Genomic DNA, 4,867 nt, shown 5'->3' on the forward strand with positions numbered 1-4,867 from the left:
AAGGTTGAAGACGGTGCAGCTCTGGACTCCTGACGATGAGTCCTACACAGAGCGTGCAGTTACTCACTGCTCATTCAGTCATTTTGCTATTTATAAACTATGAACCAGGTCATGTGGATGTGGACATGGATCACATGATGCATGACAGGCTGTAAGTACCACAGCCAAAGCTGAGCCTGCTACGTAGATGATGCAGATCTCAGTGATGAAGTAATAAAGTGCACTGGTGAGGGCTGGTCGGGTACCGGTGACACAAGAGCCACAGGTAGTGGTTTTGTTGGGATCACTTCACTGGCTGTGTCTCAAAAAACAGGATCCCCTGAGGGACCACCGAGTACAAGTGCCAGTACTTTAATTATTTAAATCAACCATCCAGGAATCACTTCACTAACCTTAGCTGACGTTTAATGTTAAGCCTCCTTGTTCAGAAGAAAGCTTGCCAACGACCTGTGTTGTCCAGACGTTCAGTGGCAGCATCACACAGACCCAAACAGGAACACGTGGTGCCGTCTCTCCGCTCTCCTGGTGTCACCTCTGCAGGTCGTGGATGCTCTGTCACAGTCGGTCTCCTGACAACACGTCCACCTCCCCTAGTGCTCCTTGACTGCTCTTTCCACCCTTGTCCGACATGTTATCTTTCAGCTCACAGCTGATTCTCAGGTCGCTGCCGTGTCGTCCGAGTCTCTCTGCTCCCTTCATCAGCCCTCTGACCCTCTGTCTACATTTCCAGCCATGCTATTGGACAGGACTCTTTCTAATTAGTCACAGGTGTTAGTGGTTAGTGCAATTAACACAAGACAGAAAGTGAAGTTCATAAAGATGTGTAATGAAATACTTCTGGCTACAACTCAAACAACACAAACCATCCACTGTGCTACTAAGCAAAATGAAGAAAATGTCTTTTCTGTGACGAAGGAGGTTTTTAAAGATTAAAAATTGACATTTGTTGAGTGATCAAGTCAGTCTCACTTTCTGAACCCCGTTAGGGATGTGTTTCATATGGTGATGAGAAACCTGGATTAGACTGGGACTGGATTCAAACACAAGTATGTGCTGAAGAAGGCTCCATCCAGGCAGAGCTGGCAGAGCCCCAACTGAAGATTGTTGTTACTATCTCAAATTGTGGCCAGTAGAGGAAAATGGATAAAAGACGGGTTGTTGTCCCAACTTTCTAGAGGGGCACTGCAGATAATCAACTGTGGGGTATGATTACATTATGAAAATATTTTAGAGCTGCAGCACTACAACCAACCAGCAGTTAACAACAAATAACAATGACTTGCCACAGGGTAACACTGACCTTACTGAGCCAACCAACCACCGGGAAACCAGTCATTCAACCAGCCAACAAAACAACCAAACAGCCAATCCATCTCGTAGACATGGGACAAAATATGAGAGGAAGGGAGAGAGGGGTAAAATCAGGACCATATGAATGAAATTCCAGTTAGTCTCGATTCTGGGTGTGTTACTTGTTGTTGCTGGTGGTTTGGGAAGTCTGGGAGCCTCTGCTGATTTAGGTCCCATATGTTGACATTGTCCTGGCATGACCCCGTTGTCTGAGTCAACTCCCTGCCGGCACTGCGTTGCAGATCAGACTCACTGACTGACGGAGAGGACACACTCAGATGTTAACCATACTAAACTCTACTTAAGAACGGCTCTATCCCATTTTCAAAGGGTTTGATTTGATCAGATCGAGGGCCCTGAGCTGCAGGTCTCCTCACGGGGATTAATGTTAGTCAGCTGCTTGTGATCCGGTCCAGGTGTCAGCACATCTTAACAGAAGCTGCCTGATCCATCACAGACATTATATCCAGGGATTACACTGGATTGCTGCTGTATGACTCAGACGGGGATTCCCTCCGTATGTGCATCTATGTGTATGTGCGTCCATGAGACGTTGTGAGTGTGGCTACATGCATGCGTGTCCTCCTTTGCCTTTATTGCCTGTGCCTGTTAAAGTGACTTGAGCCACATTCTTTCCAGTTTTAACTTCAGTAACATTCCCTCCTTCTCTGGTTGTAATTTCCTCATGATTAAATCTAACCAGCGATCAGACACAAATACTGCAGGGTTCTAGTCCAAGGATTTGGAATTTCTAGTCATACAATCAAATTGAAAGGAAAACATTGCATTAGATAAAATTTTATTGGTCCCCATAAGGAAAATAAAAATGAGTAGTAGTTGTTTTGCATTAGTTTATGGTCGACTTGTGTCTCTTTGTGGTTGTTTTCCATCTCTTTGTGATCATGTTGTGCTTCTCTGTGGTCATTTTGCATCTTTGTAATGTCTCTATTTTTCACACATGCCTCTACGTAAGTGTTGGGACTCAGCCTGAAATATTTATCAGCCAATGTTGATTGACATGTTTTTAAAATACAACATCATACATTTTATCAGGGTTAGAACAATAAAATCCTGCATGTGTTCTCTGGTTTGGGAGTGTTTTCACAGTCGTTTTTCTTCCCAGACAACGTCTCAAACACAGTGTGACCTGTGATGTGTCCTGTTTTTATGACATTATGAAACTGTCTGGAGTCTAAATAAAAATAGATTCCATGTGTAATTAGCACCAGTTCAAGGTAATTAACACATTTTAGTGGCACTGGGAAATCATGCTGGTTAAAAACAGATTACAAATGTTACATTAAGATTTAAGTACACGTTAATCAAATATCACTAATTACTAACTAATCTAATTACCAATGTAATAAGTAATTAATGTACAATTTATTTGGTGGATTTTAGAATAAACTCATTTATATTAGCAGATGCACAGAGAATCAACACCAGACAGTATAGTTAGAAGAACATGTTTGAGAGCCACTGTCTTGAAGTGACTTTAAATTACAGTGTGGTTCACGAGTTAGCAGCAGTAGCAGCCTGCTGCTGTCTTTACATAGTCCCGTATTTTCTTCTAAGTGAAATTAATGACTGTATAGTTTAGTTAGTGAGTATTTTCTTCAGCTATTCCCAGATCTTCCAGAAATCAGAGCTCTGATTGAGACATAATCCTTCTGGTTTCAGCACTGATGGCCAGCTGTTGCCTCAATGCTCGTGAGACTCTGCATGCTTGTCCCGTGTGCCAACACTAGAGCAACGGACTACTTGGTATTTCTTAACATCATGACTAGTTTGTTTATGACAAGCAATATAATGAAATGCCTTTTTCTGGGCTTTTGGTTGATGAATGTTAGCTGCCAACAGCGGTTCATATGGAGACACTTCCTAACAGCCAAGACACAGTTACAAACATGCACGCTTGGAAAATGCCAAGCTAAACCACAGTCTGATCTGTTGGCCAGTGAGCAGCTCCACTGGGGCAGTTGGAGGTTAAGTTCCTTGCTCAGGGGCACCTCAGCTGTGGTAATGTGCCTGTTCCAGTCCGCAAAAGTCCATCTAAAATGTAAGCACACTACAGGGTATTTGTGGAATGGCTGAAAATAGTCAGCGCTTAATTATGAGAAGAAAAATCGAACTTTCTCAAACCTTTATTGGGCATTTTGGAGGATGTCGGTTGATGGATAAACAACATTCCAGATCAATCGAACATCACAGAATGTGAAATTACTTCGAGATTGTTGAAACTTTCACACGGGATCCATTTAGTAGTTTTTCTGGAGCTTTCAGACGTGTCACATGACAGTTTGAAGGCTTCGGCGATCACATCTTAAAACTGTGACAGTCCGATTTTAGATGTACTATCCATGGTGCTGAATCCAGGTCAAAAGGCACAAGTCCACGGTACGTATAGGAAGCTGGAACTCATCAAGATCTTTGTTTAGTAATTCACAGACAGAAGACAAAGAGAGGAGGGAGAGAGGTGAATCCGGGTAACATTGGACATGTCTGAACCAAGTGACCCATCAGATGAGTTATTAATTTTCTAATGGGCGTGCTCTCTGATTGAATACCACAGAAGGCCTGAAGACCTCCACAATTCACCCAGACTCTCTGGCACACACGCTCTTTGCTGACAGCTCATGCAGGAGATGACAGGGCCTGGTTACAGTAACTACCCTCCCGCTATCTCACGCCCATGCGTCTGCAGCACAGCCTGTAAATCCCACTCTGTTATTGTTTTAATAACACTAATGTTAGCATTAGCCAAGTGGTAAAAACGTCAGACATCAAAAGCCAGAAACATCTGAGCTATATACCAGTGAAGACAAAAAGCGAAGGCCCGGCTTGTGAAAATAGCCGCCCGTGCCGACTCAGCAGAAGAGTGTGTGTGCACACACTCTTCGTATGTGTGTTTGTTGATGTGTGTGGGCACAAATTTATACATTGATAGTGTGTAGGCACATATTTGAATGTGTGTAAGCGTGTGAAACCCTCAGTAACCCCAGTAACTCAGACTGCACATAACAAAGCCCTCCAGCTGCTCAGTAAAACCGACTCTCAGTGCTCCATTTCCTGCAAACCGCAAAGTCTTATAAAGCTAAGCAGCCATAGTTAGCTCAACTGCATTAACTTCTATATTGATGCCTCTGGTGCTTATTGGGGGAAAGCACCCTGATATATTTTCCAACACATGACTTTGTTTTTCTGAACCAACAGCTCCACCTCACAGCTGAGCCACAGGGAGAGGACTCTGAAATAATGTCTGATGTAGATGCAGCATCATAAAACCCATAGAAGACATGAGTAAAGCCCCACATATGTTCCACTGGAGCCGGTCTGCGCTAGATCGTCATGGAATATCTACAGACCTGTGGGCAGGAGCAAAGATACGAGTCAGCAGTCCAGCAGTTCTGTGTTTAGTGTGAGTTAAATCCATCCTTACCTTTTCATCGCCATAGCCTTCGATGTTTTTACATATGAGAGTAATAAAAAGCGCCGGTATGTTCGCCACCTCTGCCAA

Source organism: Anabas testudineus, chromosome 21 (assembly GCF_900324465.2).
Source record: "Anabas testudineus chromosome 21, fAnaTes1.2, whole genome shotgun sequence".
NCBI lineage: Eukaryota > Metazoa > Chordata > Actinopteri > Anabantiformes > Anabantidae > Anabas > Anabas testudineus.